Genomic DNA, 24,575 nt, shown 5'->3' with positions numbered 1-24,575 from the left:
GACCAAAGAAAGAGAGGCAGCTCTCTTTTAACAGTGAAGAGTGAGACGCAAAGCCAGGCCTCTCGGTGACTGTTTTCTTCTGTGAGAAAGGAAGAGGTGAAATAGAGTGTTGGTGGCACGCCATTCCCTGGTTCCAGGGGCCCCCAGACCAACCACAAACTTGCCCCATTGGAGATTGGTTATATGAGCCCTACGTCTGCCCCTTTGTCCAAGCTAGCCAGAGTTGGGTTTCCGTCCTCACAGTCCTAATACATCATAGACTCATAAAAATAGGTAGACCTTTGAGAGGATATCCAACACAGCCCTCTCCCTCCAGGCAAAAGTATCCTTAAAATAACAAAGGTGGCTACCATACTTAAGATTCTCCATGGAAAGAAACTCCAGTTTTTCTTTCATATCCTTTAAATTACGTATTTCCTTATTTGTCTCTTATCTACATGTCTTTCAATCTTCCTATCTAGAATGGATCCCTGATTCTCTATCAATCACCTGAGGTCACCAGGTAGGCTCAGGAAGAACCACTGAAACCTGACAGGCCCTTGTTTGCATGGATCATGGAGGGTGAATCTGTTCCTCGGTTTCCGTCCACACAACTCTCACGGTCTTCCCTTAGAAGATGCTCTTATTCAGTGCCTACGCTGCCCAAGATAGAACCTCATGGGAGCCAGGCAATAAAATCATTTAATTAGCTGACAATAGAAAACAGGCACTGTTTGTATCATCAACCTTCTTTTACTTAAACACAGCAATTTCATTGTCCTGTGGCTTTCTTCCCAATATGTTTAAACATTCTGCATAAGACCTAATTCCATCCCTTCTTTTCATGTTGATTTTTTTTCCACCTTCTTGGAATCTCTTTAGATACTTTAATCTTTCTCAGAATGTAGAGTCCAAACCCCAAAATGATGTGTGGTGAAGCCTTGAGCAGTGGCAAGGGGAGCAGGGAGTTATTTTTCAACTGCTGTATGAAGTTATTATGCCAGGCCATTAATATATCCGAGGATCAAGTTTGAATTTAAAATAACATGGTGACCTTTCCCTCTACTCCCCTAGGACTTTCAGAGTCAAAATATGTGCCCTGCAATCCCTGACAATCTCTCAGGAGATGAGTCCCAACTTGTTCATAAAATGGACATCACAGCCATGAGTTCATATCCAGTACAGCACTCATGTCTCTCATGCTATGACAAGTGATTGGTCTAGTATATTCCTCTAGAGGCCCACTAAAAGCCCAGGGCTCCTCAGGGCTTTTGATTTTTAAGGAGATGTTCTGGGAGCTTCTGACAGGTTCCTCATTCTTTGGGGACTAGCCAGAGTTGGAACAGACCTGTTTAAGCAGCTGTGATCCCAGGAACGTTAGTTCATAATTTCCATCCGGTTGAGCATTTTTGATACATCTTTGAGTATTCTTTCTGTGCCAAGACCAGGCCCTTCCCTGCTTCAGGAAAGGAAGGTTTGGGCACATGAAAGAGATGTAGGTGTCCACAATCCTTCCGTCAGTTGCACCCTTACTGGTTTCCTCCACCCATAGGGGTGAGGGGGCTCACAGCTGTCAAGAAGCTAAAGACGGTTCAGCCAGGAAGGCTGGGAGTAGACTTTGGCTTAGGCAGCAATGTGATTAGGTCCTATAACTATAGGACCTAATTCTGGTAAAAGTAGTCAGCAGAGAATCAGGGGTGGTTTGTTTGTTTGGTCCAACAAGCTACTAGCAGGTTAAAAATGACTGAGGCATGTGTGTATTTGACCGCCATTAACAAACCTACAACAACAAACCCCTTTAGGGACATAGGAAAAGAACAGTGTGATCAGTGCCAGTCTCAAACTCCCAAACATTTCTAGTCCAGAACGGAGAGGAGAAATGAAATCTATTTTAGGGGCTTTGTCAATGACCTTTTAAAAAAGTAATACGTTTGATTTCCCACTTCGATTATTTATCTAAAGAGACCCTAGGTAGGTGTGGTAGCACAGTAGCCCAGAAGACTGTGTGGCATGCTGGGCTCTGGGAATTGAGAACTCCCTCTTCTTCCTCACTCTGACCTCTGCTACTGCTGCCGCCAAGGTCTAGGAACCTTCATCATTTATTACGTGAGTTCTCTATAATTGGAAACACTTTGGAGGAAACTTTTCCACACTTAGAAAGTCATTAACCCTGAGTCTCTAATATGTATGTTCTTCCATGCCCTTACTTTATGCACTGAAAGCCTTATTCTCCAGAGTGTTCATTTTGGCTGTAGTGGAACTAGGGAGACACAGGGACAGTCCCCCTTCCCCAGGGTTCTGGTCCCTGGGGTGGGGACAGTGCTGAAATGCAGACCTAAGAGAGTTTCTTAAGTTCTGCTGCAAGTGGCACACTCTGCCCCTCTTGGAGGGCAGGATGGAGATGAGGGATGGGCTGCTTTTTCAAGGGTCTCCAGAGGCAGACCAGCCAGGCGCCAGACCCACTCCACCATGCACGAGCCGTGTGATCCCCAGCAAGTAGGTTAGCGCTCTGTGCCTCCAGCTCTTCACCTGTCAAATGCGGGAAACAGCGCTGGCGTGTATGGGCTGTCCAGAGGACTAAATGCGTTAGCACGCATGAAATGTCTACTGCTTGCTCCCTGTGAGTGCCCAGCTCAGTGGAGTCATCGATTACATTTTTTTTTAGAGATACGGAAACATGTTAGAGAAGTCAGGGACTTGGTCAAGGCTCCACAAGGATTAGGTGACAAAACCGAGCATGAAACTTCAATCTCTTCTGAGTCTGGGTCCTTTATGACATAATATACATGTATGTGTGGGAGAGAGAGATGAGATCTCCCCCACTGAACTCTCTACTTGAACATATTTACAGTAGAATAAATAGTTCAGCACCTGGATGTGCCCTGGACCTCGTCTTGGTCAGCGGGTAGAGTCACGGGGAGCTGCCAGGCCTGGCTTCATCCAGAGCTGTGCTGCTCAAGCTGGAACTGCACAGGAATGCCCTGGGCTCTTGTTAACATGCAGATTTTGATTCAGGTGGGTGGAGTGGGGTCAGCAACTCTGCATTTCTAACAAGTTTCCTTTTTTTTGTTTTTGTTTTTTTGGCCGCACCGTGCAGCATGTGGGATCTTAGTGCCCCAACCAGGGATTGAACCCGTGCCCCCTGAAGTGGAAGCGGAGAGTCTTAACCACTGGACCGCCAGGGAAGTTTCCAAGTAGGGCCGGTGCTGCTTCTCTGGGAACCACACTGCAGCAATGTTTTTGAAAATGTTGGCCAGCAAATCTGCTTTATCCTGCACCTTCCTGCTACTGTCTCTTTGGTTACACAAGCTGCCTCCAGTCTCCCCTCACATCCTGAGTCTGAAACTCTGGGTCCGTCTACATTGCTCCCCAAAGCACCAGAGCTCCTGAGGCCAATTCCCCCACTGCAGTACGGCTGGGTCCACCCGGGAGGGCTGAGTCCCAGAGTTCCCGTCAACAGCCCCAACCTGGGGGCACTCTGCGCAGACACCGTGGGGACTGCTGCGGATCCACGTGGTCTGAGACACCTCTGGGGCACCCTCGTGTTTACGGATTCCAAAGAAAACGAATTTTCACTGTGGGGCTGAGCACTGGGGGTGGCAGGGAGCGCGGGGGCTGTGGAAGGTGCCTGGTGAAGGGGTCAGCTGCCTCTCCCCAACAGGCCCCGGGGGCGCTGGACCCGTCCATTCGAGAACGTCTGCAGCCCTCATGTCCCCTCTCCCACCCACAGCAATACAAATCACGAGCCTCCCAAGTTTTCCGTCCGGTGCCACCTGGAAGCCCATCCCTCAGACAGGACACCCTTCAGGACATAAAGAGGAAGTGACATCTGACACCCTCTGTGGAAATTCCAGGTCGTGGTCAGAGAGTGTGAGAGACACACTGAGAAGTATGAGTGTTGCCATCTGGAGTGTTTGCTCACGGGAGTGGAACAATCCCAGGCGCCCAAACACCAGACAGAATGGAAAATTCTATCTTAAAAAGGTCTTTCACTGTGAGTTTTCCATGACGTGACCAGCTTTTCACTCAGTTGTTTTTCCCGGCAGATACCAGGTAGGTTTCGACAAAACCGGAAGTGTGGGGAGTGACACCCTAGGAATTAGGACTTTCTCTTTCCTCCCCTCTTCAGGACACACTCTTATTTCCACAGCAGGCAGTATTAGCGGCGAGTTTGCCACTATTTTCACCACTTTAGAACTAGCTCCTTCTCTGCTGGGGATTTTCCATGGTGATATAAATCTCTAGGCCTCATACTAGCAAAGTATATTAATTGCTACCTCAGTTAGAACAAGTGAACTCTGGAAATTCCCACGGCCTTGGCCAAGACCTTAATGGGGTGGGTTTTTTTATGTTCTGGATTCTCTTCTTTCCATGCCAGCCAAAAGCAGGCTTCCCTGGCACAGCACAACACCCCTTCAAAATATAAACCCTCTGGATTGGAGGCCTCTGTTAAGCCTGCCTATTTAGGCCCTGAACCTAGCAGGAGAAGATGCAATGCATAAAAATAAACAGAGCAGGAATGTCATTTATTAAGTGACACCTGCCAGTGTTGGGGAAACTTCCGGTTATCAGATATCTGAGAATGAGGTCAGGTCTGGTCTCTCCAGCTCTTGTGATCAGGACACTGACTCAGAACCAGAAATCTGACCGCTGGGCAGTGCCTGCCAGAGTAGGAAAAGTACAGCCAGGAATCAAACTTGGACTCCATGTCAGGTATGGCCCTCCTAGATGTGCGACCCCTCTGAGCCATTATTTCTTCAAAATGGGGATAATGCACCTGCCTACCTATCCTCATGGGATTATAGGGAGAGGAAGATAACATATTTAAAAGTGATTTGAGGGACTTCCCTGGTGGCCCAGTGGTTAAAGACTTTGCCTTCCCATGCAGGGGGTGCGGGTTCAATCCCTGGCTGGGGAGCTAAGATCCCACATGCCTTGTGGCCAAAAAACCAAAACATAAAACGGAAGGAATATTGTAACAAATTCAATAAAGACTTTAAAAATGGTCCACATTAAAAAAAAAGTGATTTGAAAGCCATAAAGTGTTATTCCATGCATAAAACCTGGGCTTACTGTGAAGGTTAAATGCGAACATTCACAGCACACACACCACACAGAGGTGTTTAACAACTGGCTTTCTAGAAAGGGAAATGTCAGTGATTTTTATCATTTGCCGACTTCCACTGCATAAATAATACCTCCATGGCTGATTTCAAAGTATCAGCGTGATGTCACTGCGTATCAAGTTGAGAAATGTGCATAATTGACTCCTGTGAGCTGAGCTGAGCCGCTCAAGCACACCACTGTTTACTTATCTTACCCCCTCTTATGTGAGGCCCTTAGCGTGGCACCTGAAAAGAAGGGACGCTGACCTCCTCCTCCAGGTCATATTCACTCACTAGGTGGGGAAATGGCAGACCGGTCCAGTTGCCGGAGTCAGAAATGTTGGCTGGTGTGTGCTTTAAAGTTCTGGGGAGATTCTCACACAGCCAGGATTGGGAAAGCAGCAACTGCCTGCAGCTCCTTGGGGGCTGGACCACGTCCCACTTCTGTTTGTATCCCCGCTTCCAGAACAGGGCCTGACCCACTGGATGCTTCCCTAAACGACGGGATGGCAGCTCATTAACTGTAGCTAAAATGATCCAGAAAGGGGTCAGACCCACGGAGATGTGAGCGGAGAGGGCCCTGGCCTGCTGCATTTGCAGCCTGACCCACTGGATACTTCCCTAAACGATGGGATGGCAGCTCATTAACTGTAGCTAAAATGATCCAGAAAGGGGTCAGACCCACAGAGATGTGAGCGGAGAGGGCCCTGGCCTGCTGCATATGCACTGCTGGCATTCTCGCTACTCCTCCGCGTGCTGTCCCTGCTGACCTGTGCTGCTTCTTCAAGCGCCACCCATGAGCCCCCAAACCCACCACCCATCCTGGTTCTGCTGCTTCCCCTCTGGGTCCTGTGGCGCCTGCGTCCACTTACTCCCCTGCTCCAAGTTTAGTTATCCCCTCAGGACCCTCAGGTCCCAGGGCACCCTTCTTTCTCCCTGTACTGAGAGCCACAAGGCCAGATGCTTTAAACTCAAGACAAGGAGTGGAGGCAGTGAGCGCATGCGTGTCTGTCTCCGCTGCCTCCCCCGCTTCTCTGCCGCCCGGCTTGGCTTCTTCCAGCTCTGTCCCTAGGACAGCGTCCATCCAGAACAGAACCTCAGTAAATATTATCTGAATAAAGAGAAATAATTCATGGGGACAGGACTACAGGAAGGGAGGAGAGGAAGGCATTCCAGGTGAATTAATTACTGCAGGAAAGACCTAAAGTAATTGGTGCTTTCTTGGCCTGAGTACAATAGCAAAGGAAAATTGACTTTTAAGCCAAAAACGTTCACATCTCCATCCATCGCTGAAGATATGTCCCACCCATTTTTATGTTCTGTCTCAACCCTGCATGCCAACATAAACTACCAACTCCTTTGGCTTTCTCAAGTAACCTGGAGAAAAATGAGATGGAGTTCTCCAAGAATGGAACAAAAATTTCCACATCACCTGTTTTAGGTACAAATACAATGGCCAAATTTTCTTAACTCCAACAGAAAAGGTATAACTCTTGCACTTACCAGGGAGAAGAGAACAGCCTACTTGTAACCAGGGTCACCGTATAAAAAATCCAGCCTTTAAAGCTACAGTCAATGGTCCCTGATGGCTGAGTTCCTGATCTGAAAGTTAAATGTTCTTATACACTCAGAACATGTGTGACACCTGCTTTAAAGTAAACAAGGGAGGGGCTTCCCTGGTGGCACAGTGGTTAAGAATCCGCCTGCCAATTCAGGGAACACGGGTTCGAGCCCTGGTCCGGGGAGATCCCACATGCCGCAGAGCAACGAAGCCCATAAGCCATAACTACTGAGCCCGTGTGCCACAACTACTGAAGCCCATGCACCTAGAGTCCATGCTCCAGAACAAGAGGAGCCACGACAATGAGAAGCCTGTGCACCGCAAGGAAAAGTAGCCCCAGCTTGCCGCAACTAGAGAAAGCCCACATGCAGCAACAAAGACCCAACGCAGCCAAAAATAAATACATAAAATAAAAATTTAAAAGAAAAGGAAAACAAGGGAGAGAATTAGTATTTATTAAGCACCAAATACAGCCTTTATGAGACACCGTGCTCAGCACAGAATACCAATCCACACACAGCCCTGTGAAGTATACTTTTACCCCATTTTAGAGATGAGGTAAACACGCACAGAGACTTAGGAAACACGCCCAAGGACACAGAATAAATGCGCAGCAGAGTCAAAACTACCACAGGGTCTCCCTGGCTGCAGCCATGGACACAGATTCCAGATTTAGTTGCTGCTGTCACTTTTCCATAGGTTCTCCAGAATGAATCCCAGGAGAAGAGTCATCAAGAGCACAGAAGGAGGCACGCCCTCCTCCTTTTCCTCCCTTCCACTGCCCTTCATGGAAGCCAAGCACGAGGAGAGAAAGGAAGGCGGAGCAGTGTTTAAGGCAGGGGGCGTGTGATCAGTGACCAGACAGAAACTCTTAAGCTCACAGCTATTAGGTCTTTACATTTATGGCCTCAAGACACTGAGAGGAATGATGTTAGCTCTTTAAAAAAAAAAAAAAAAGATTAGACACAAGAAATGATTGCTTAAATTAAAATGGAAGGTTCCTCTACTGGCAATTCATCATGCAGTCCTTGGAGTCTCTCAGTGTCCGTTAATCAGTCCCTCACCTGACCTCTGACCCCATCACCCCCAGCTAAAGTCCTGGACGGGAGGGAGTGTGTCTCATTCATCTTAGAACTATTAGGACCTAGCGGACAGAGTTGTTGGCAGACAGTGAGTGTTAAAAAACAAGTCTGACTGGGAGTTGAGCAGGAGTCGGATAGGCAGAGAAAAGGAAGGGAGTGTTTCCAGAGAAGGGACAACACAGGCTGGAGGTGACAGAGCATTGCGATTTGGGCGTCTCTGGTAATTTAGTGTGATTAAAACAAAAAGCTGTATGTATGGGGGCGCGGAAGGAAATGGCATGAATTGGGAGATTGGGATTGACATATATACACTACTATGTATAAAACAGATAACTAATGAGAACCTAAAAAAGAGGGGATATATGTATACATAAAATTGATTCACTTTGCTGTACAGCAGAAACTAACACAACATTGTAAAGCAACTATACTCCGATAAAAATTAATTCAAAAAAAAAGAAAAAGAAAAAAAAGTCTGTTGAATTTGGACTAGTTTTTTCTACCTTTAATCCCAGAGTAAGCTTTTGGCATCTTTCAGCTAACTCGCATCCTTGGCCTGCCTCCTCTAGACTATGACTCCTCCCCAACTCTTGCTTGTGTTCTCCATGTATAACAGGGTTTTAGCGCTCACAGAATTGTAGCAAGAGGATCTCTTATGTTCTGGGTCAGACTATACATCCTTTAGGGCAGGAACAGTTTTGTACCCTAAGCACCTAGCATAGTGCCTGACACACAGGAAATGCTTATTAAACATCCATTAAGTAGGACTGACTCTGGCAAAGGTTGGTGAAAAGGTGAGTCTCTAACATCTGAAATCTTTAAATACAGTCTCTGCAACGTCAGCAGAAAGTCCCAGGAGGACAAGGGTCAGGTCAAACTAGTTACCAAACATGGCTTGAAACACAGTATAGATGGCTTTGTTTCTAACAGTAGGGTCTGTGTATTTTTAGGAGTTGAGAATCCATTCAGAGCATCGTGATTTGAAACCATTCTGGCATCACCTGTGAGTAAACCAGGGGAATGAATGACTATTTAGCATGATAAACTCACAGCCTGACCAAGAAAAAAGCCAGCACGTGGCATCCACTGTGAGTTCCAAATGGGCAGCGGCGCTGTAGGTACATGACGAGGCTGCTACCAAACCTCCTGCCCAAATCCCAGCGTTACAGAAAGCCAGAGCCCGAAGGTGGGGCACCCATTTCTCTACTGCAGCACTTCTTAGAAACTTTCGTCATCTGATGTCCCTGGGGACTCTTCCTGAAGGGACAGGGCACACCTTGTTTCCCAAACTCCTTGGGCCACGTGGTACTTCTCTAGTAGAACTTCTGGGTAGTGCTGCACCACATGTGGATATGCCCTGCATTACATTCAATGCCACAAACATCGAGTCACCCCCTCCTCCCTGTGCCGAGGTGATGTTCTGGGTGTGGGAAGGGCCACACGGAGAATGATGGACAGTCGCTCCCCTTGTGGAGTTTTTGGTCTCACGTGGGAGATGAGAGAAGGAGGAATCAGAGAAGAGGCAGAGGTCAAACCGGGATGAAGGTCGGCACATGACAGGTTTCCAAGCAAGGCCAAAAGCAGTGTGAGGGCACAATGGGGGAGACAGAGCCCCTGGCTCAGGGGTGGCCATGGGATCAGGGAGACACCTCATGGAAGAGGTGGGCCGTCCACTGGCAGACATGAGATGGTGGGCGGAGGGGAGAGTGCTATGAAGGGCAGGGGGAGACACACACGGGGAGGGACAGGCCCCAGCGTGGGGAGGGGGCAGGGAGTGGTGTCACGGAGAGAAAGCCTGGGAAGGAGGTTTGTGCTCACATTACGAATGCCACAAAGAGTCTGTATTTCGTGGAGAACTCTGGAAGCTCTTTAAGCGGGGGATGGGGGGGTGACATAACTAGAGCCACATTTTAGACCACAGAGCCCTCCTGATGCTTACCCTTATACCATCTGTTAGTTCACACATAACTCTCTAAGGAGATGACTGATCCCAACACAGTATCATATACAGTGAAAGCATACTGAGTTTAATTCGTGCCAGTCTACCGTCTTAGAAATAACAGTGGAGAAGTTTTCCAAAGAAGTTCTATTTTGTAATTATTAGGAATTTTAAGGATTTATGTTATGGAAAGAAAGGTGACAGGTGAAATCTACTGTGTTAGTTACCTATTGCTATTTAACAGATTGCTAGGGTAAACCTAGCAACTTAAAGCACACATTTATTATCTCACAATTTTCGGGACACAGGAGGCCAGGGCCAGCTGAGGCAGATCCTATACTTCAGGGTCTCTCACCAAACCAAAATCAAGGAGTTGGCCAGGACTAGGGTCTTATCTGAAGGCTCACCTGAGGAAGGACCTGCTTCCAAGCACAAGTAATTTTTGGCAGAATTCAGTTTCTTGAAGGTTGCTGGACTGAAGGGCTGCCTCAGATCCTTGCTTCCTTTAGGGCTTGGCGGACTACTGGCCCGAGGCCACCCTCAGTTCCTGACCACCTGGGCCTCTCCAACAGGCAGGTCCATTTTATCAAAGCCAGCAAGGGAGAAGGTCTGCCTGTAAGATAGAAGTCACTGTCTTATGTAACCTAATCTGGGAAGTGACATCAAGCTGCCTATATAGGTCACTAACTTCCTAGCCCAGATTAAACTTATGAGAAACTCATAACGTTTTAATAATTATATTCTAAATGAACCTATAGAACTTGGGATCAGTGCGGGAAGCATATATCTTGGTGGAATGTTACAATCAAGGAGAAATAACTGTGTCAATCACTTTTCCTGGCAAGTCAGAACCCTATTGTAAGAACAGTCTTGGAGCAGGTAAAGTGGTCCCCCTTACCTCAGTGGGCCCCTCTCCCTGGCCAGCTGTGACTCTGTCCTCAGGACGAAGCTCGGCCAGTCTGCTTTCATTCAAGTCCTCAGACTTGCACAGGCGCTGGGAAAGGAAAGACGCTCTTTTGTTCTGTGCAGATGAAATAAGATACTCTTCATTCTGTCTGGTCTGGTTCATATGCCTTCCTAGGATTGCCTCTTTCACTTGAAGAATGTACCAGCTACATTCCTGAAGATGAGAAACCAAATGTTGTCAGGGCTGATTTGTGATTCTTGTGATTCTCAGAGGAGGAAAGGAAAGACGGAGACGGTTTATCTGAATGCATGTAACAATCAGAGAAGGACTGTAGGATTGGCTGGCTCAGGAGATGGCTAATAAAACACAGTGTCTTTGATCTGTAGGTCGCCAGTTTATTTAGGGCTGCCCTGAGAAATTCCCTTGAAATATGTTTTTGGAATTCTTCCAGAAAAGCTAAAATTCTTAGGGTTCTCTTTTTCTTTTCTTTTTTTTTTGTGGTGTGCTGGGTTTTGATTTATCATTCCCTATGAAGTTATGGGTGAGATTTCACCTTTATTTGTTCAAAAGCCATCCAGGCACACATAAATGCTCTCCCTGAAGGTGGCAGTGTAGGGATCCTGCCAAATATGACCATCAGGATTCCCAGTACAGCTTCAAGGGAAATCGCCACCCCAGCCAGAGCTGTCGAGTGGAGGGTCTCGAGGCCTTGCTACTCAACTTGGCCATCAGACAACAACAGGAACTTTTTCCATCAGACTACAGAGCCCAGAGGAAATGCCACAGGGTATAAAACATGTCAACACCATGCTTTTCAAGAAGAAATGTGAGAAGCTGGCTTTGGTCACCAAGATGGCCACATTCTATCAATGAGTCAGAGCTGGCCAGGTTCCCTTAGGTTAGCACCCTGCTACTTAGCCAGGCAGCAATGTGGAAAGCACAGGATGTAAACTATGTTAGACAAAAGAAATAGAGACTTTAGAGTATACTGTAAAATTATCCACATTTTGGTCTTAGGGTAAAACCACCTTTGAGTTAGTTGTAAAATGTTTTGTTTAAGGTGTTTGAGAGGCTGGGGTGGGTGGATGGAGAGTTAAAGTTACATGGGGTTAAGTTTGGGTTTGTGATGCTAAATTTTACCTCAAAAAGAAGTATGCTTTCTCAAAGTCAGTTTTATGATTTGCAAGTAAAAGGAGTCAGGTCTCCTCAAAAAGACGGAAAGGCCAAAGAGGTAGAAAAGTGCAAAGATCCGGAGGGGAAAGCAGACACCCAGATTCACATTAAGCCTGACTGTTCTGTTTCTAATATTTTAAAGTTTTTTACTATGAACTGTAACACACATTCATAAAAATATATAGAACAAAAACGTATAACTCAATGATTTGGCAAAAGAATCACGTTAACCGTGACCTAAGTTGATAAATGATATTGCCAACTCCCCAGGAGCCCTCCGTACACCTTCCCAGCCATCACCCCTGTGTACCCACAGGGGTAACCACCGTCCGGTCTTTTGTGGTAATCACTTCCTTGCATTCCTTTACAGTTTTGACACCCATGCCTGCATCATTAAGTATTATAATTTCAGCTGCTTTTCTTTTTTTAAATAAATTTATTTTTGGCTGTGTTGGGTCTTCACTGCTGCACGGGCTTTCTCTAGTTGCGGTGAGCAGGGGCTACTCTTCATTGAGGTGTGTGGGCTTCTCACTGCGGTGATTTCTCTTGTTGCAGGGCATGAGCTCTAGGCACACAGGTTTCAGTAGTTGGGGCATGCGGGCTCAGTAGTTGTGGCTCGCGGGCTTAGTTGCTCCACGGCATGTGGGATCTTCCTGGACCAGGGCTCACGGCATGTGGGATCTTACTGGACCAGGGCTCAGGGCCCGTGTCCCCTGCACTGGCAGGCGGATTCTTAACCACTGCGCCACCAGGTAAGTCCTCAGATGCTTTTTGAACTTTATATTATGTACGTGGAAACATGTAGCATGCATTTTTTTCATGTCTGGCTTCCTTTGCTCGACATGTTTTAGAGATTCGCTCATGTTGTTGCTGTGGTGCAGCTATAATAAGTTCTTTTTCACTGATGCGTACTATTCCATTGCGTGGCTATCCCCCCATGCGTGTATACCTTTTACTGTTGGTGGATATTTGGAGGCTATTATGGATAATGCTGCTATAAACATTCCTGAATGAGAGTTTTGGTGCACGTGTGTATGCACTTGTATTGTGCATGTGTGTTCACCTAGGAGTAAACTTGTTGGATCCTAGCATATGTATGTCTTCAGTTAGTAGACACTGCTCAACTGTTTTCCAGAATATCTGTATCAGTTTATACTCTGATCAGCAATGTTTAAGAGCATCTGTTACTCCACACCCTCACCAACACTAGGTATGCGCAGTCACTTCAGTATTAGCCCTTCTGTTGGGTATGTGGTCGTCTCATTGTGACTTCAATTTGCATTTGATCACTGAGTCTCTGATGACTGAGTCTGAGCATATTTCTGGAATTTATTGGCCATTTGGTTATCCTCATTTGTGAAATACTCAGTTTTTTTAGTTGGGTTGGTTTTTTCTTATTATGGTTTTTATTTATTTATTTTTAATATTCTGAATACACATCCTTTCCAATTATATGTATTGCAAATATCTACTCCCACCTTTTAGCTTCGATGCCCCTTGTCATGTCTTTTGATGAACAGAAGCTCCTAATTTTAACGTAGTTCAATACATTTTTTTAAATGTGCTTTTTTGTTTCTCATTAACAAAATCTTTAGCTCCCCCAATGTCATGAAAATATTCTCCTATATTATCTTCTAGAAGCACTATTGTTTCACATTTAGGTCTACTCACTTACAATTGATTCTTAATGTATGGTGTGAGGTAGGAGGGTCAAGAGTAACTTTTTTCTATATAGATATCTAAATACCTGGCGCCATTTATTGAAAAGATTATCTTTTCTCCACTCTTTTGCAATGCCACCTTTGTCATAAATCAAGTGTCTGTATATGTATATTTCTGGACTGTATGTTCTGCTTCATTGGTCTATTTGTCCTTGCACCAATATTCCACTGTCTTAATGACTGGTGCTTTATAATAAATCAATATCTGGTACTGTAAGTCTTCAACTTCGTTCTTCAAGATTGTTTTGGCATTCTCAGTGCTTGACTTTCCATATACATTTTAAAATTAAAATTTTATTTTCTACCAAAAAATCTATGGGAATTTTGATTAAGACTATTTCAAAATCTATAGATCAATTTGGGGAGAAACAACATCTTTACTATATTGAGTTTCTAATTCATGAATATAGTATCTCCTACCACTTATTTAGTTAGGACTTTAAAAATTTCTCTGAAAATGTTTTAGTTTTCTGTTGAGGTATTTGCCATCTTTAAAAAGATTAATTCCTAAGTATTTGATTTTATGCTACTACAAATGGTATCAGTTTTTTCTTTTCAAAATCCCTGAAGGTTGTGTAAATGCGTAAATTGAGAAGTTGAGTTTTAAATCTATATGGAAATTCTGAATTTGAGAATAATTTTCATCAATTCTGAAGAATTTTCATTTATAAACTCTTCAAATGCCTCTTTCCCATTCTCTTTAATATTCTTCTGAAATTTTGATTAGAAACATCCTTCTGGAAATCTGTCCTCCATGTGTCCTAAATTCTCTTTCATTTTTCTCCCTTCTGATCTGAATGTGCTGCGTTATGTCCAGAGCTATCCTTTTCTTCACAAATTCTCTTCAGCTCTGTCTAATCTGCCATTTTAACTCAGCGGTTCTCAAAAGAGGGTGATTTTATCCTTCAGGAGACGCTTAGCAGTGTGTGGAAACATTTTTGGTTGTCACAACTGGGAGGGGCATACTACTGGCATCTAGAGGATAGATGCCAAAGATGCTAGTCAGCATCCTACAATGCACAGGACAGCCCCCTACAAGAAAGAATTATCCAGCATAAATGTTGAAAACGTCAGGTTGAGAAACCCTGGTTTAACCTATCTACTGAATTTCTCATTTCAATTATCACAGTTCTCATTTCCCAAAGTTTAATATGGTTCTTCTTAAATCTTTCTGAAACTTTCTGATAGTCTTCTGAGTTCAAAGTTGATTTCCCCTTTTATTTCTTTAAACATAAAAAAATGTACTTTTTGTATACTCTGTAATTCCAACATCTGTGGTCTTTCTCAATCTTATTCTGTTGCTGTTTCAACTGATTCTTACCCATGGTGCATTTCTGATTATTTTTCTTCCAGTTTTATTGAGATATAATTGACATACAGCACTGTATAAGTTTAAGGTGTACAGCACAATGATTTGACATACATACATCATGAAATGAGTACCACAATAAGTTTAGTAAGCATCCATCATCTCATATAGATACAAAATTAAATAGAAAAAGACTTTTTCCTTGTGGTAAGAACTTCTAGGATTTACTATCTTAACCACTTTCATATATAACATATAGCAGTGTTAATAATATTTATCATTTTGTACATTACATCCCTAGTACTTATCTTTTTTTTTTAATTTATTTATTATTTTTGGCTGCATTGGGTCTTCGTTGCTGCATGCAGGCTTCTCATTGTGGTGGCTTCTCTTGTGGAGCATGGGCTCTAGGAGTGCAGGCTTCAGTAGTTGTGGCACATGGGCTCAGCAGTTGTGGCTCACAGGCTCTAGAGCGTAGGCTCAGTAGTTGTGGTGCACGGGCTTAGTTGCTCTGCGGCATGTGGGATCTTCCAAGATCAGGGCTCAAACCTGAGTCCCCTGCATTGGCAGGCAGATTCTTAACCACTGTGCCATCAGGGAAGCCCCTAGTACTTATCTTATAACTAGAAGTTAGTACCTTCCGACTGGCTGCATCCAGTTCCCCCTCCCCCCCACCACCCACCACTGGTAACCACAGTCTGATCTCTTTTTCTGTAAGTTTGTTTGTTTTTGAAGTATAATTGACCACAACACTGTTAATTCCTGTTACACAAGGTAGTGATTCAGTATTTCTATACATTTCAAAACGATCACCATGATAGGTCTAGTTATGTCACCAAAGATATTACATAGTTACTGACTACCTCCCCACTTATTTCACTTAGCATGATACCCTCTAAGTCCATCCATGAAATGGTAAGATTTCCTTCTTTTTATGGCTAAGTCATATTCCGTTGTATATTTATACCACATCTTCTTTATTCATTCATCTATTGATGGGCACTAGGCTGCTTCCGTATCTTGGTTATTGTAAATAATGCTGCAATGAGCATAGGGGTGCATATATCTTTTCAAATTAGTGTTTTCATTTCCTTCAAATACCAGGAGTGGAGTTGCTGGATCATATGGTAGTTCTATTTCTGGTTTTTTGAGGAAACTCCATACTATTTTCCATAGTGGCTGCACCAATTTACATTCCCAGCAACAGCGTACAAGGGCTCCCTTCTCGCCACACTGTTGCCAACATGTGTTATTTGTGGTCTTTGTGGTCACGATATCTCACCGTGATTTTGATTTGCATTTCTGTGATTAGTATGTTGAGCATCTTTTCATGTACCTCTCTTCTCTGGAAAAATGTCTAGTCAGATCCTCTGTCTATTTTTTTCTATAAATTTATTTATTATTTATTTTTGGCTGCATTGGGTCTTCGCTGCTGCATGTGGGCTTTCTCTGGTTGCGGTGAGCGGGGGCTACTCTTCGTTGCAGTGCGCGAGCCTCTCATTGCGGTGGCTTCTCCTGCTGCGGAGCATGGGCTCTAGGCATGCGGCCTTCAGTAGTTGTGGCACGTGGGCTTAGCTGCTCCGAGGCATGTGGGATCTTCCTGGACCAGGGCTCGAACCCGTGTCCTCTACATTGGCAGGAGGATTCTCCACCAGGGAAGTCCCCCTCTGCCCATTTTTAAATTGGGATTTATTTTTATGTTGAATTATATGAGTTCTTTATACATCTTGGATATTAATCCCTTATTGGATATCATTTACATATTTGCATTTCTTACTTTTTATTGTGAATACTGATTCCTTAGAACCTTATTGGAATAATGCATTGAGGTCTGTGTTCAAAATGCATGCCTCCAAAGAGGTTTATTTTATCACAAATATCTGGTGGCACATCAATCTGGGTGGGCCAGATATAATTTTTGTCTTTAGGCCCACACAGGGAGTATGAATTCCAATATTAAGCAGCCTTGCTGTTAGGAATTATCAGAGGATTTTCAGAGAAGAGATTCTTCATTTTCTTTCCCCCTTAACCCAGAGCCAAGTCTGAGACAGATAAATATTCCATCAATGTCCCTCTATGGAGTGAGTTTTTGTTGTAACTGTTGTTACACTTTTCATGGAGGATGGTCCCGGATACAGAGGATCCCTGAGCCAATCTTCTTACTCAAATGGATCCTAGGTTTTGTCCCATGTCTCCAAGCATGCTCAGCCCATTAATACCTAAGTTTACCCCCCAGGAATCAGTAGATGCTTTCAGAGCACACAGCCCCTTTAGCATTTATTTACTTCTCGATTCATGCTTTATGACCACCAAGAATTTCCCTATTTCCCCACCAATTCAGCCATCCCTTTAAAAGGAATTTTTAAATAAATGTTTTATCCAGTATGTTCAGTTCTTTTAAGTATGGGTTTCTCTGGATGTCTAATCATATTGTTGGCAACTAACACTGATATTTATTTTACTATATTTTGTTCCAAATGTACATTACTTAATAGCTGTAGTAATTAATAATACTACATAATTATTAATACTAGTAATACTAAATAATTATTCATAATAGAAGTAACAATACTTTATATATAGAGAGAGAGAGACCTTTAGCATTCAGTGCTTTTCTTTTCATTTAATCCTTACCATCAGTCTGTTACGAAGCAATACAGGAATTATTTTCATTTTCTAAAGCTTAATTATGTTCAGCAATCCCCAAACACAGGCAAGTATCAGAATCATCTTTGGAGCTTTAAAAAAACACATTTGCTCAGGGCTAGGGGACCTAAATCTCCTAGGTTTGAATCTAGGATTTTTTTGTTTCCTGTGTTTTGGTTTTTGTAAAATTCTTCAGGTGGTTCTGATTCACAGCCCTGGTTAAACATTCACCATGCTTAAAAAGATCCACTGGACAACTCACTGAACACAGCTAGGGCTTGAATCCAAGAATTCTGCCTCTAATTAATTACTCCCCCCTCCCCGCTCTGAACTGATTTTGAAACTAATTAACGTACTGATGATGCTGGACTCAGATGGAAATTAAAATGTCAGTTTTATTATTTTGATGTGTTATCACATTTGGGCCTCCTGATACTTCTCCTGAAGTTTAGTTCTTGGATTGATCCATAAAGGAAGAGTCTGGGACTACAGAGCAGATACATTCCTCAACCCAGAATTACTGCCCCATTAAAGGAGACTAAGAGGGGGGCTAACTCTCAGACAAGGCTGGGCCTTGACTTTTTGTGCTTCCAATGAGAGCAGGGGTGGGAAGAGAATGCGACCTCTCTTTTGGCAGGAAAGTGAGAAGGGGAACGGGGGAGGGAGGGAGGGGAAAGGAGAAGAGAGGAAGAGAGGGAGGGCCGAACTTGTCTAGTTCCTTAAGTCACTCCTGCACTGAAGTAAACGCAGAGTAGAGATGCTAAATTATTCCTCCTGTTCTTCTCCTTCCTAGAATGTGGAAGGAAATTCTGTTTCTTTTAAGGAAAATTAATGACTGGTGAATAGGTGTTCCTTTCAACACCTCCTATGTCTGACACTATTTTCCTATCAGTACCTCCCTTAAAACCAGTCAAGAGGGGCCTCTGTCTTGGCCTTTCACTTTGACGGGTCCCTCTCTGTCCCTCTACAGACACCCCTCACTCATGGGACCAAGAGAAAGGGACATGCCTACCTAAAGCCGGTACTACCCCCACCTTCTAGGCCATGCTTAGGTAACTGAGACCACAGAATCCCATGCCCAAACACCCAAAGCCTGCATCACAGAGCTGCGTAGACCTCTTTCCCAGGCCTATATTCCCAAGGGTAGAGTGGCCTCTGGTCCTGCACCCCTAGGTCTGAGGGGTAGCATTATAACTGTTTGTGGGGGCTATGATAGACCTGAGACGTGTGCTGGGGTGTGCACACTGGTGCACAAGAGGCCCCAGAAGACTAGGGTGCACTGAAAGAGGGCCGACTATCCCTGCACCACCCTCTTCTGGTCTGGAATTCTGAGGTTTTGAATATTCTAAGTTAAAATATGACCTGCCATTGTAAGTCAACTATCATTCAATTTTTAAAACTGCCCTTCCAGAATTAATATTGTTAAAATGACCATACTACCTAAGGCAATCTACAGATTCAATACAATCCCTATCAAATTACCAGTGGCATTTTTCACAACTAGAACAAAAAATCTTAAAAAATTTGTATGGAAACACAAAAGACCCCAAATAGCCAAAACAATCTTGGGAAAGAAGAACAGAGCTGGAGGAATCACAATCCTTGGCTTCAGACTATACTATAAAGCTACAGTAAGCCAAACAGTATAGTACTGGCACAAAAACAAAAACAGAGATCAATGGAAGGGAACAGAAAGCCCAGAAATAAACCCAGGCACTTATGGTCAATTAATCTACAACAAAGGAGGCAAGAGTATACAATGGAGAAAAGGCAGTCTCTTCAATAAGTGGTGCTGGGAAAACTGGGCAGCTATATTTATAAGAATGAAATTAGAACATTCTCTAACACCACATACAAAAATAAACTCAAAATGGATTAAAGACCTTAATGTAAGACCAGATACTATAAAGCTACTAAAGGAATACATAGGCAGAACACTCTTTGACATAACCTAGAGCAATATTTTTTTGGATCCATCTCCTACAGCAAAGGAAACAAAAGCAAAAATAAACAAATGGGACCTAGTTAAACTTAAAAGCTTTTGCACAGCAAAGGAAACAACTGAAAAAACAAAAAGACGCCTACTGAATGGGAGAAGATATTTGCAAATGATATGACCAATAAGGGGTTAATATCCAACATATATAAATAGCCCATACAACTCAACATCAAAAAAACAAACAACCTGATTAAAAAATGGGAAGAACTGAATAGACATTTTTCCAAACAGGACATGCAGATGGCCAACAGTTCATCAGATGTTGAGCACATGAAAAGATGCTCAACATCACTAATCATCAGGGAAATGCAAACCAAAACCACAATGAGATATCACCTCACACCTGTCAGAATGGCTATCATCAAAAAAAACACAAATAACAAATGTTGGTGAATATGTGGAGAAAAGGGAACCCTGTAAGCTGTTGGTGGGAATGTAAATTGGTGCAGCCACTGTGGAAGACTGTATGGAGCTTCCTCAAAAAACTAAAAATAGAGCTACCATGTGACCCAGCAATTCCACTCCTGGGTATATACCTGAAAAAAACAAAAACACTCATTTGAAAAGATACATGCACCCCAATGTTCATCGTACCATTATTTACAATAGCCAAGGTATGGAAACAAGCCAAGTGTCCATCAGCAGATAAATGGATAAAGAAGACATGGTATATATATACAATGGTACACTACTCAGCCATAAGAAAGAATGAAATTTTGTCATTTGCAACAACATGGATGGACGTGGAGCGCATTATGCTAAGTGAAATAAGTCAGAGAAAGACAAATACTGTATGATATCCACTTATATGTGGAATCTAAAAATTACAATAAACTAGTGAATAAAACAAAAAAGAAGGAGACTCACAGATATATCAATAGAAAACAAACTACTGGTGACCAGTAGGGAGACTGAAGTGGGGAGGGGCAATATAGGGGTAGGGAAAAAAAAGGAGTTCTTATGGGATTGTATGAAATCATGTGTGTGAAACATTTGGAAACTGTAAAGCACTATAGAATTTAAACAATCTTTCATTCAATAAAAATTTTTAATAATAAATTTTAAAAAATTTTAAATGCCCTTCCAAGTCAGAATGAAGGAATATTTGTCAAGATCAAAAAACAAAACAAATTTTATTTAACAGTTTCTTAGCTTGGTTTATAACTTTTAAATAATTTAGACATATGGTATGTGGGCCTCCATTTGTACTCTGGCTCAAAGCCCCACCATATTAAAGGCAGGCCTACTTCCATGTGCTTAATTATAAACTTAATTAATTAAAAAAAATTTTAAAGCCTATCTCTCTCTCTCTCTCTCAGATGTGTACGTGCACATTCACAGGAAACAGTCTAGAAGAATATGCAGAAAAATGTTAATATGGTTATCTAGTGTGGGGGTGGGATTTTGGGTGATTTAGTGTTTTTCTTCTAGCTTGTTAACTTTTTGACAATGAACGTGGAAGGAACACGTGTGTAATTTATTAAAGTAGGAAGGTGAACATTAATCAGGGCATGCCTACCCACCCCCTCAAAATAAATAACCTTGTTTCCTACTGGTTATGATCAAGGGCACCAACTGCGCATATGAAGCACACTCTAGCTCTGCTACTGCTACATATTTTTTTTTGTGAAAAAGAACTGTTGGGGCATAAACAGGTTTTCTGGCCAGACGGCTGTAAAAATACCACGACAGCTTTTATCAACCCTGGCACCAGACATCTTATAGGCCAAACTGATTTCAGTAAGTAGAGTGATAAAGGGCACACAGAAGACTGGAAACAATTCTGCAGCATTGTTTCTCAAGCTCTAGGGTCATGACCCCACAGGGATTACAGAAATTGGAGCCAAGTTGCTGGATGCCCCCATCCAGGGACTCCACCAGTCTCTGGGACCCAAAAGACCATCCACAATGCCCCTTTCTCTTGATCATAACAAGAACTAATTGTGCTCAGTTGCTCACAAAACACTTTGCACACATCATCTGATATGACCCCTATAGCAATTCTGTCTGGTCTGTAGGCTATTTGCATTTTATAGTTGAGAAAATTGAGACCCAAAGAGGTTCAGATGCTCAGGTGTGGTCACAGCTAGGAAGTGGTGAAGCTGGGACTTAAATCTAGGTCTTCTAACCCTGAGTTTATCCTAGGCAGTCAATTCCCCATTTCACCATTTGTTCTGCCTACTCTCCCTTATCACTGTTACTCTTTCCTTTTCCTAGCACCAACCCAAGAAATCCTGATGATAGGAACTTGGTTTTGTTTCTCCTTGACTTTATAAAAATCTATCACAGTCTTTCCTTCTTCCCTTCCCCTATCCGCACTTGTAGCCCAGAAACGTGGAAAGTTTGCAACAGAATGAAAATGCTGAGAATCACGACACTTTGGCATCATGGTCCAGCAGCACTAAATGTCATTAAGCTCCCAGTGGAGAACAGAAAAGGTTGTATCAATGCTTATTACCAAGTGGTTTCTAAGACACTCTTATTTGTATTTCTATTAAACTTTTTTACTTTCAAAGCACTTCTACATGCATCTTCCCAATTGATCTTGTGATAACATCTCTGTCATATGGATCACTGACAGTTTACAGAGAGGCTAAGGACTTCCTCAAGTCCCATGGTAATAGAGTCTTCAAGAAGCATTTCTCTGTCTGTGAGCAGCTTTGTGTAATAATATCTGTGTGCCTATAGATGCTCATATTCATTTGAGCCCTCAGTCTGGAAAAAGTTAGCAATGCATGGGTCAGCTCCTTAACAACATTAACATGATTTACCTTCCCCCACCCCTTTTTGGCAACACCACAAAAGATTCAAAAATGGCTGATACTTACCGTTCAGAGGACCACTTTCATAATAGCAGCTTTCTGCCTCACAGTACTTGGCGGGAGTCCCTCTTCATAAATCACAATGTTGGCACACGGCCAAGAGATGGTGTGGTTGACTCACAGGTCACTGTGTTTATAAAAAGTCAGAATAATAAAAAGGAAGGCAGATCTGACATCACTGGCAAGAGAAAAATTTTAGTGTTGTGCAAAGCGAACTAATTAAAGCTAGCTCTGAACAGTGTGGGAGGAGTGAAGACCTTGTTGGACAAATCCAGTCCCAAAAAGGTCCACATAGAAAGTCCAACCACTCTACTAAGAGTTTGCAAATCTCCTCAAAATTGACATTAACTTGTTATTTATCCTAAGGTCAAAGGGAAAGACAAAATCTGCTCAAGCGAACTCTTTATTAACCACTTTATTAACCACGGTGAAAGAGAAGGCACTTTATAATAAAGTAATGAGAACACACACACAAATGCACACAAAATTGGTTTCTCAATTGGCTTTGCTGTGAGCTGCATATCCTGAGTAAAAAGTACCTCTTTGTCCACTAAGCTACTGCAATTTTAAAAAATAAGAAAAGAAAAAATTTCAAGATAAGCTCAGCTTTTATAGTCCACTTGGTGAAAACCTAATGCAGCTACAATTATTATTAGGCCTTCGTCTGTGAAAGACTCTCTAAGAGTTAAGAGCAAGCCAGCACTACCTTTAGCCCATAAAGGATTACTCTTTTATTAGTATAGTCTTGGGATTAGTGGAAATGTCTATCTAATGAATGCAGCTACTATATTTGAGCACATGCCTGAATAAGCTGCTTGTTGATTGAAACCTATCTATTTATAAGCACTTCTGCATGTTGTGAAAAATCCATCTGTATCACCACAGCATGGCGCCCACCATTTGAATAAAGGCTCTTTGCCATTTCACTATAGAGCCTGCTGAATGAACGGGCAGAAAGGAAGTGTGTTGCACCCACTTAACAGGTTTTATTCCTCACTCTTGGCAAATAGAGTTACCTTATCTAAACACCAACTTAGACGAATGTGAATGTTACACAAACAGAAAAAGGAAAAAAGAATACTTTTCATCAGACTCACCGAGGGTTTTAACCTAGCAGACTTACCATAATTTGGATAAATGGTCACAAATAGCCCAAACTTGGCCATACCTCTGCTTATGTCACAATCTTTGAATGTAGTCTGGAAAGTAGGTGAATTTACTACACATACTTGATACCATTTCTTCACATTTCTGCTTATGAAAGCACACTAATAGATGTCCAACAGAAACAAGTACAGCATGAAGAGAATAGCCTTGATACAACATTAAATAAGTCGGGGACTTCCCTCATGGTCCAGTGGTTAAGATTCTGCCTTCCAATGCAGGGAGTGCAGGTTCGATCCCTGGTCGGGGAGCTAAGATCACACATGCCTCGGGGCCAAAAGACCAAAACATAAAACAGAAGCAGTACTGTAACAAATTCAATAAAGACTTTAAAAATGATCCACAAACACAAAAAGAAATCTAAAAATAAACACACCAAAATTAAATAAGTCAGTGCTTTCAATGTTTGGGGTTCTCATTACTGTACTGAGGCTCCATCTGAGGTAAGGCCAAGCTGCCCACCCCTACATGGGAACCTCAAAGTCCACTCTGGGATTCTGCAGTTCTGAACCTCACCACTCTACTCACGACCCCTCAACACACCCCCCATGGCGCTGCTTCCCAGACTCAGTATCAACTCTCCAAGCTTCCTGAGTTTTGGGTTTGGGTGTAGGGAAGTGATTTCTTATTCCATTTGGGTTTATTTTAACTCCTTTGCAGTTAGGGTCCCCATTTACTATGTTGCGTCTTTGGAAAAGGGCCAACAAAGAATTCATTAAAATAAAGATCAAATAATCCTAAATAATCTTAACAGACCACAGGCAATTGTTAACTGAGATCTCACAGAATTTCTCTCCTTGAAAAACTTTATAAACAATGAAAGGCAATCTTTCCAGGTATCCCATTGTTGGAAAGAGAAGACTGAAATCAGCTGACCATTGGAAGTTCTTTCTAGCCCCAACATAGCAAGTACAAAGAATGCAGGTTTCAGCAGTCTTCGAATTCCGGCTATTTCTCTTTCTTTAGTTTACTGGTGATGTTGCAAACCTACCTAGTACATAGTGAGTACTCAGTAAGTATCATTATTTATGCTGTGGGAACTAAATAAAGATTAAAGGATAACATCTTTATATTTTTCTAGTTGATAAGACAAAAAAGTAATTCTGAAAACCAATGTATTAATACTAAAAAACCAAAGTTGAAATCTATAGAAGATAAGGCATTTGGA

Source organism: Phocoena sinus, chromosome 13 (genome assembly GCF_008692025.1).
Source record: "Phocoena sinus isolate mPhoSin1 chromosome 13, mPhoSin1.pri, whole genome shotgun sequence".
Taxonomy (NCBI): Eukaryota; Metazoa; Chordata; class Mammalia; order Artiodactyla; family Phocoenidae; genus Phocoena; species Phocoena sinus.
This window is presented reverse-complemented; position numbering follows the sequence as displayed.